The sequence below is a fragment of the Neoarius graeffei genome, chromosome 7 (genome assembly GCF_027579695.1).
Source record: "Neoarius graeffei isolate fNeoGra1 chromosome 7, fNeoGra1.pri, whole genome shotgun sequence".
Lineage (NCBI taxonomy): Eukaryota > Metazoa > Chordata > Actinopteri > Siluriformes > Ariidae > Neoarius > Neoarius graeffei.
The window spans coordinates 4,568,401-4,578,053 of record NC_083575.1 but is presented as its reverse complement, the minus strand read 5'-3'; the positions used below and the strand labels follow the sequence as shown (position 1 = coordinate 4,578,053).

Genomic DNA, 9,653 nt, shown 5'->3' with positions numbered 1-9,653 from the left:
GTTCACATGCTTATCGCTTTTTTTGTTCCGAGTGTGGACCTGCGAGCACACAACGTTGTGCTAGCACTCTGTGGTGCTGCTCCCGTCAGGTTTATTGTAAAGAGACGCTACGACTTTTTTCTCACGCTGTTCATGTCAGGAGTCGCTTTGGTTGCCGACCCCACCCCCAACTGATGATCCGCTTCTTGAACAGCATTATACACCTGTTGTGTCTGTCTGGCTGACACTAATAATTAATGAGGGGGGCGTGCGTGCGCGCGCGTGTGCAGATGGGCAGGAAGCGCTGTGGTATCGATCCACTCGGCGCCAGGCTGGGCGGCCTGTGGTTTCCGCGGCGACCGCATCGGGACGCTCAGGGTGTGAAGCAGGGAGAACACACACAGAGAGAGACACAGACATATACACACACACACTCACTGTCTCACTCTCATGTCCTCTCCTGTTCTTTCACTCTTTTTTTTTTTTCTTTCCTTTATTCTCTTTCACTGTCACTCTTTTCACACGTTTTTCCTCTTTCCTTTTTGTTTCCTTTTCTTTTGCTTTCTTTCGTTCTCTTTATTTAATCTCCTGCTTCCCCTCTCTTTTCTTTTTTGCCCTCTTGTTCGTTCTTTCTTTCTTCACTCTGTTCTTTTTTTTTTTCCTCTTTCTCTGTCGTGGTGTGATTTAGCAGATCTTGAGACCCCTCCTGTAAACTGTTATGACCGTTGTCATGGTTACACACAAGTATTATTATTATTATTATTATTATTATTAATAGTCAAAACTTAATCACTGCTCTGTACATTATATTTTTCATTGTGTAAAATAACACAACAGCCGACCAATCAGAGACGCGTATTTTCAGACGCTCAGCAGATAACGTGGTGCTGAATAATCAGGATGGAAAAATGGAAATTTTATGGAATTCACTGTGGATTATTTAATACTTTAATCGTTTGGATTTATTTTTGGATTTGTCCCTTCAGATTAAAGTGTGTATGTGTGTGTGTGTGTGAGAGATGCCAGTCAGTATCACAGCTCTGTGTAATTTGAGCTCGTCTCTGTTTTTGCTCATGGAGATGGAGATTTTTGCGGTTTGGAGATTCGGAGACTCGAGGAGTCTGATGACACACCAGTGTGTGTGTGTGTGTGTGTGTGTGTGTGTGTGTGTGTGTAGGGGCTCATGGGGCAGCAGCACCATCTCGACTCCATTCTGTGTCACTGCAGCGCACAGCGAGAGTGATGCTACTTTATAAAATTCTTATTATTAATTTGAAAAAGTATAAAAAAAAAAGATTATGGATTTCTAAAGACTGTCAGGATCTTCATTCTAAATTATTATTAATTTTATTAAAACGTGAAAGAAAATTTGCAGAGATTTACCCCATTGAAATATAATAATAATAAAAAGAATCTTTTGTACCACTACTATCTACTGCACATTATTAGGTTGTAATACTTTAAATGATGTACTGTTGTGTGATGAATATTAATAATAAATGTTTTTTGCAGCTAATATTAATAAAACTATTACTCATTATTTTATTAAAATTATTTAAAGTATATATTTTTCCATTTATTTGTCACATTCAAATAAATGACATTGCAGTGCATTAAATCTCTCTGTTCTAATTAAATATATATGTACAGTGTCTTGCAAAAGTATTCACCCCCTTGGTGTTTGTCCTGTTTTGTTGCATTACAAGCTGGAATTAAAATGGATTTTTGGAGGGTTAGCACCATTTGATTTACACATGTTTCTAACTTTAAAGGTAATTTTTTTTTTTTATTGTGACACAAACAATAATTAAGATGAAAAAACAGAAATCTGGATTGTACATAAGTATTCACTCCCTTTCGTATGAAACCCCTAAATAAGAGCTCCTCCAACCAGTTCACTTCATAAGTCACATGATTAGTTGATTAAGATCCACCTGTGTGCAATCAAAGTGTCACATGATCTGTCACATGATGTCTGTATAAATCAACCTGTTCTGGAAGGACCCTGACTCTGCAACACCACATGAAAACCAAGGAGCCTCCAAACAGGTCAGAGACAAAGTTGTGGAGAAGTCTAGATCAGGGTTGGGTTATAAAATATATCCCAAACTTTCAAAATCCTACAGAGCTCCATTAAATCCATTATAGTAAAATGGAAAGAATATGGCACCACTACAAACCTGACGAGAAAGCCCTGCCCACCAAAACTCACAGACCGGGCAAGGAGGGCATTAATCAGAGCTGCAACAAAGACACCAACGATGAAGGAGCTGCAAAGATCCACAGCAGAGATGGGAGTATCTGTCCATAGGACCACTTTAAGCTGTACACTCCACAGAGTGGGGCTTTATAGAAGAGTGTCCAGAAAAAAGTCACGTTTGGAGTTTGCTCAACAGTATGTGGCAGACTCCCCAAATACATGGAAGAAGATTCTCTGGTCAAATGAGACTAAAATTGAACTTTTTGGCCATCCTGGGAAATGCCATGTGTGGCGCAAACCCAACACCCTGAGAACACCATTCCTACAGTGAAGCATGGTGGTGGCAGCGTCATGCTGTGGGGATATTTTTCATCTGCAGGGACAGGAAAGCTGGTCAGGACTGAAGGAAAGATGGATGGCACTAAATACAGGGCAATTCTGGAGGAAAATCCGTTTGAGTCAGCCAGAGGTTTGAGACTGAGACGAAGGTTAAGGGTCTAGCAGGACAACGACCCTAAACATACTGCTAAAGCGACACTGGAGTGGTTTAAAGGGAAACATTTAAATGTCTTGGAATGGCCTAATCAAAGCCCAGACCTCAATCCAATTGAGAATCTGTGGCATAACTTGAAGATTGCTGTACACCAACACAACCCATCTAACTTGAAGGAGTTGGAGCAGTTTTGCCTTGAGGAATGGGCAAAAATCCCAGGGGCTAGATGTGCTAAGCTAATAGAGACATACCCCAAGAGACTTGCAGCTGGAATTGTAGCAAAAGATGGCTCTATAAAGTTTTGACTTTTTGGGGGGTGAATACTTATGCACAATCCAGATTTCTGTTTTTTCATCTTAATTGTATCACAATAAAAAAAAAAGTGCACCTTTAAAGTGGTCGGCATGTTGTGTAAATCAAATGGTGCTAACCCTCCAAAAATCCATTTTAATTCCAGCTTGTAATGTGACAAAACAGGACAAACACCAAGGGGGTGAATACTTTTGCAAGGCAGTGTGTGTGTGTGTATAATACACATACACACTGTCTGGTCAAGAAAAAGTAAAAAATAATTAAGAGCCTTTGGATAATTACTGCAGTGATTAATGTTTCATTCTTTTAATTAACTGATGCAGTGAGTAGCTTCTCAATTCTTACACAACCGTGTCGAAGACGTATCCCGTGGTCATGGAAAAGAAGTTCCTGTGTTTCAGAAGGCCAACTTATTGTCCTGAATCAAGCAAAGAAAAACATTTAAGGAGATTTGAGCTGAAATGACTGGAATTGGGTTCAGAACTGTCCAACACATGATTAACACCTGGAAGGATTGTGATGAACCATCAACTTCACAAAAGAAAAGGCTTCAGTTTGCTCAGGAGCATAAAGATTGGACTCTGGAGCGATGGAAAAAGGTCATGTAGTCTGATGAGTCCAGACTGACCCTATTCCTGAATGATGGGCGTGGCAGGGGAAGAAGAGAAGCTCATGCATATGGAAGCAATGCATCCATCCATCATGCATAGTGCCCACTGTACAAACCTCTGGAGGCAGTGTGATGATCTGGGGTTGCTTCAGTTGGTCAGGTCAAGGCTCAGCAACGTTATGGGGTAATAAACTGAAGTCAGCTGATGACCTGAATGACCAGGTTCAGGAAGCATGAGGAATCATTTCACACATGAACTTAACCCCACTGAAAGTCTGAGAGATGCTGGAGACACTTTACAGAGTGGTTCGACTCTCCTGTGGTCAAGACGAGATTCATTCGTTATCTGTAGCCGCTTTATCCTGTTCTACAGGGTTGCAGGCGAGCTGGATCCTATCCCAGCTGACTACGGGTGAAAGGCGGGGTACACCCTGGACAAGTCGCCAGGTCATCACAGGGCTGACACATAGACGCAGACAACCATTCACACTCACATTCACACCTACAGTCAATTTAGAGTCACCAGTTAACCTAACCTGCATGTCTTTGGACTGTGGGGGAAACCGGAGCACCCGGAGGAAACCCACACGGACACGGGGAGAACATGCAAACTCCGTACAGAAAGGCCCTCGCCGGCCACGGGGCTCAAACCCAGACCTTCTTACTGTGAGGCGGCAGTGCTAACCACTACACCACCGTGCCGCCCCCAAGACGAGATCTCTGGAAAATTAATGCAACTCTGGATAGAAAAAAAAAAGGTTGTGATGTTGAAAACGTTCGTGAAACAAAGCCACAGTGAATGTGCACAGCATGAAGCTAAAGGGGGTCCAGTGAACAATTAGTGTGCACTTTTTTTTTTTGGTCAGGCAGTGTGTACGAATTATGTTCAACATAACGTATTATTATACATACAGGACACTTTTTCCATGGAATAAAAATGTGTTCTATTCCCTTCTAGCAGGTTTATTGATGGCATGCGATATTATCATATCACTTATCCTCCATATATTACGCCACTCTACACAATGGAGAATGAGCATGCAATATTGTTATAATATTGCACATTGTCAAGACAACACGATTTCACACATGAAGATCCAATGACAAAACTTTTCTGCTGTGTAAGCACACAATCATTTCTTTGTTGGCCGGGAAAAAGAGAAGACGGGGTTAATTCAGTGCTCGGTTTAAGCCCGAAATAAATAAACTGAAACTAAAGATGCGCTGAACACCTGAAAGGCTACCAAAACTTCACCGGATATTCACGCATCTTTACAAGAGAAAAACATACCAACGGATATCAAAAAACTGGAAAAGAGACGCGTCAGAGATGTAAAACTTCTACGCTAGCGAGTGACTGACAGTTTGTACACAAACATGGCTGCCAGGTTTGCTTCATTAAAAGCTGAAGAGTTAAAGTGAAAGACGCACTGAACTCCCTAAAGGCTACCAAAACTTCACTGGATATTCTTCATGCATATTTACAAGAGAAAAACATACCAATGGACATTGAAAAACTGGAAAAGAGAGCAATAGTAGAAATATTGTCAAAGTTCTATACGGAAGTGAGGAAAAGCGACGGAGACTTTTACAGGAGGACGTCACTCGTGGACTTCACTCAGCAAAGCGCTTTTGTTTTGAACAACTGCAATGGAACAATTAACTCCGACTAAAAGTAACTGTGAACTCGAACCATCAACCTGTGTATAGCTTGTACAGTATATAAGTTGGGTTGTTGTTCAGGCTTTTTGGACTTGGACCACTTTTATTGTTAGAACTTTGACTTTGTACAGTACACTGGATCGACAGAACATTGAATTACATTCGATCAGAATCAGCGTTCAGTATTGGGAAATTACCGCCCTGTTCTTAACTTTCTGTGAAATCTATAATTGTTCCATCGAATATGTGTGAATAATAATAATAATAATAATAATGGCTTTTTTTGTGGTCTATCACCATTCAGATACTCGTCTTCGGCTCGATCAGTATCATGCTAGCTGAATGGAATATATCTGATGGAGCACTCAACACCAGCCAATATTATTTAAATATATAATATTTGCTCTCAGGTGAAATAAAACCTTTTTTTTTAATGACATGTTAATGAGGCGTGTATGATGATCAGTGCTATTTTTCAGCAATTTTAAGCTTCACTGCATGATCTCTCTCTCACACACACATGCTGAGAGAGAGTGATCTCTGAGTCTCCATTAGCTGGATAATGCTCTCTCAGGCTGCTGATGGAGTGATGAGCTTCAGAGTCCGAACACAGAGATGATGGTTTCAAGTTAAATGCTATTAATGACCAAAATTAAAACCCTTCAGAGACAGTCCTGTCTTGGCTCATGGACTTTTTTTTTTTGGATGAAGGTGACGTTATGGACTTATTTATTTATGCTAAACTAAAAAAAAAAGTAATTAGTTAATCAGATAAAAATGTGAAAAATATCAGGAATTAAGTGGCCTCAAAACAGCAGATAGCACTGCTCCTCAACACACCTCCTCCTCCTCTTCTTCTCAGCAGGAGGTAATCATTTATTTCCTCATCATTACATACAACCCCGATTCCAAAAAAGTTGGGACAAAGTACAAATTGTAAATAAAAACGGAATGCAATAATTTACAAATCTCAAAAACTGATACTGTATTCACAATAGAACATAGACAACATATCAAATGTCGAAAGTGAGACATTTTGAAATTTTATGCCAAATATTGGCTCATTTGAAATTTCATGACAGCAACACATCTCAAAAAAGTTGGGACAGGGGCAATAAGAGGCTGGAAAAGTTAAAGGTACAAAAAAGGAACAGCTGGAGGACCAAATTGCAACTCATTAGGTCAATTGGCAATAGGTCATTAACATGACTGGGTATAAAAAGAGCATCTTGGAGTGGCAGCGGCTCTCAGAAGTAAAGATGGGAAGAGGATCACCAATCCCCCTAATTCTGCGCCGACAAATAGTGGAGCAATATCAGAAAGGAGTTCGACAGTGTAAAATTGCAAAGAGTTTGAACATATCATCATCTACAGTGCAGAATATCATCAAAAGATTCAGAGAATCTGGAAGAATCTCTGTGCGTAAGGGTCAAGGCCGGAAAACCGTACTGGGTGCCCGTGATCTTCGGGCCCTTAGACGGCACTGCATCACATACAGGCATGCTTCTGTATTGGAAATCACAAAATGGGCTCAGGAATATTTCCAGAGAACATTATCTGTGAACACAATTCACCGTGCCATCCGCCGTTGCCAGCTAAAACTCTATAGTTCAAAGAAGAAGCCGTATCTAAACATGATCCAGAAGCGCAGACGTCTTCTCTGGGCCAAGGCTCATTTAAAATGGACTGTGGCAAAGTGGAAAACTGTTCTGTGGTCAGACAAATCAAAATTTGAAGTTCTTTATGGAAATCAGGGACGCCGTGTCATTCGGACTAAAGAGGAGAAGGACGACCCGAGTTGTTATCAGCGCTCAGTTCAGAAGCCTGCATCTCTGATGGTATGGGGTTGCATTAGTGCGTGTGGCATGGGCAGCTTACACATCTGGAAAGACACCATCAATGCTGAAAGGTATATCCAGGTTCTAGAGCAACATATGCTCCCATCCAGACGACGTCTCTTTCAGGGAAGGCCTTGCATTTTCCAACATGACAATGCCAAACCACATACTGCATCAATTACAGCATCATGGCTGCGTAGAAGAAGGGTCCGGGTACTGAACTGGCCAGCCTGCAGTCCAGATCTTTCACCCATAGAAAACATTTGGCGCATCATAAAACGGAAGATACGACAGAAAAGACCTAAGACAGTTGAGCAACTAGAATCCTACATTAGACAAGAATGGGTTAACATTCCTATCCCTAAACTTGAGCAACTTGTCTCCTCAGTCCCCAGACGTTTACAGACTGTTGTAAAGAGAAAAGGGGATGTCTCACAGTGGGAAACATGGCCTTGTCCCAACTTTTTTGAGATGTGTTGTTGTCATGAAATTTAAAATCACCTAATTTTTCTCTTTAAATTATACATTTTCTCAGTTTAAACATTTGATATGTCATCTATGTTCTATTCTGAATAAAATATGGAATTTCAAAACTTCCACATCATTGCATTCCGTTTTTATTTACAATTTGTACTTTGTCCCAACTTTTTTGGAATCGGGGTTGTATTTTACCTTTTTTACTTACACTACCGTTCAAAAGTTTGGGGTCACCCAGACAATTTTGTGTTTTCCATGAAAAGTCACACTTTTATTTCCCACCATAAGTTGTAAAATGAATAGAAAATATAGTCGAGACATTTTTCTGGCCATTTTGAGCATTTAATCGACCCCACAAATGTGATGCTCCAGAAACTCAATCTGCTCAAAGGAAGGTCAGTTTTATAGCTTCTCTAAAGAGCTCAACTGTTTTCAGCTGTGCTAACATGATTGTACAAGGGTTTTCTAATCATCCATTAGCCTTCTGAGGCAATGAGCAAACACATTGTACCATTAGAACACTGGAGTGAGAGTTGCTGGAAATGGGCCTCTATACACCTATGGAGATATTGCCAGTGATGGCAATAACGGCGTTACTTTTTTTAGTAACGAGTAATCTAACTAATTACTTTTTACATCGTTATAACGCCGTTCCCGTTACTTACAATAAAATACTCTGCGTTACTTTATTAAAGCTGTTTTCATCTGGCACGCTGCTCGCTCAGCCTTTCTTTCCTCTGCTTTCGTGTGGGGCGGGGAGACACGAGACAACGGCACAGTAAGCCAATCAGAGTAGATTTGGACAACATACGTAGGTAGGCCCCGCCTACTGCACTACTGCGCGCTCTTTCAATCGGAAGACCCAGCGATGGCGAGCGGTCAGCCCAGCACTGCGCTTTCACACTGGAAATACAGCCAGCACTTTTCATTACTTGAAATAAAAGGCAAGAGTGTTTACGTGCAATGCACATTATGTCGAGGAACAAAGCGTTTGTCCTCGTCAGTGGCCAGCAGTGTTGGGCACGTTACTTTCAAAAAGTAATTAGTTATAGTTACTTTTCCCAAAAAGTAACTGAGTTAGTAACGGAGTTACTTTGTCATAAAAGTAACTAATTACCAGGGAAAGTAATTATTCCGTTACATTTTGTTCCCCCTCAAAAAAAATCAAATTCAATTAGTGTAATCATAATAAAAGTGAATGTTAAATGTGTTTAATGACTGAAATGGACACTTAACAGAACCAATTAGTAACGTTATCTACACTATATTAATATTTTTGTGGGACAATGTGAGATAAGACATCTATCAAATGTAATATATTTTTGCAGTTATTAAAATTATGTTACTAATTACTGGCCACTGACGAGGACAAACGCTTTGTTCCTCGACATAATGTGCATTGCACGTAAACACTCTTGCCTTTTATTTCAAGTAATGAAAAGTGCTGGCTGTATTTCCAGTGTGAAAGCGCAGTGCTGGGCTGACCGCTCGCCATCGCTGGCTCTTCCGATTGAAAGAGCGCGCAGTAGTGCAGTAGGCGGGGCCTACCTACGTATGTTGTCCAAATCTACTCTGATTGGCTTACTGTGCCGTTGTCTCGTGTCTCCCCGCCCCACACGAAAGCAGAGTAAAGAAAGGCTGAGCGAGCAGCGTGCCAGATGAGAACAGCTTTAATAAAGTAACGCAGAGTATTTTATTGTAAGTAACGGGAACGGCGTTATAACGATGTAAAAAGTAATTAGTTAGATTACTCGTTACTAAAAAAAGTAACGCCGTTATTCCCATCACTGGCCAGTAATTAGTAACATAATTTTAATAACTGCAAAAATATATTACATTTGATAGATGTCTTATCTCACATTGTCCCACAAAAATATTAATATAGTGTAGATAACGTTACTAATTGGTTCTGTTAAGTGTCCATTTCAGTCATTAAACACATTTATTATGATTACACTAATTGAATTGAATGTAATTTTTTTTTTTTTGGGGGGGGGGGGGGGGGGTGGGGGGTAACAAAATGTAACGGAATAATTACTTTCCCTGGTAATTACTTTAATGACAAAGTAACTCCGTTACTAA

The 9,653-nt window shown here is 40.4% G+C and overlaps 1 protein-coding gene across 3 annotated transcripts in view; it reads left to right on the top strand.

The window, feature by feature from the left end:
- pdss2 (prenyl (decaprenyl) diphosphate synthase, subunit 2) overlaps positions 1-1,465 on the top strand; it is a 75,414-nt gene extending 73,949 nt beyond the window's left edge. For 2 of the 3 annotated variants that reach the window (XM_060925176.1, XM_060925174.1), the window contains one exon: positions 1-1,465. This exon is cut by the window's left edge and continues 357 nt beyond it. The gene's annotated coding sequence lies outside the window, so the exon portion shown is untranslated. The other variant, XM_060925173.1, reaches the window with a different exon arrangement.
- The last annotated feature ends 8,188 nt before the right edge of the window (positions 1,466-9,653 follow it).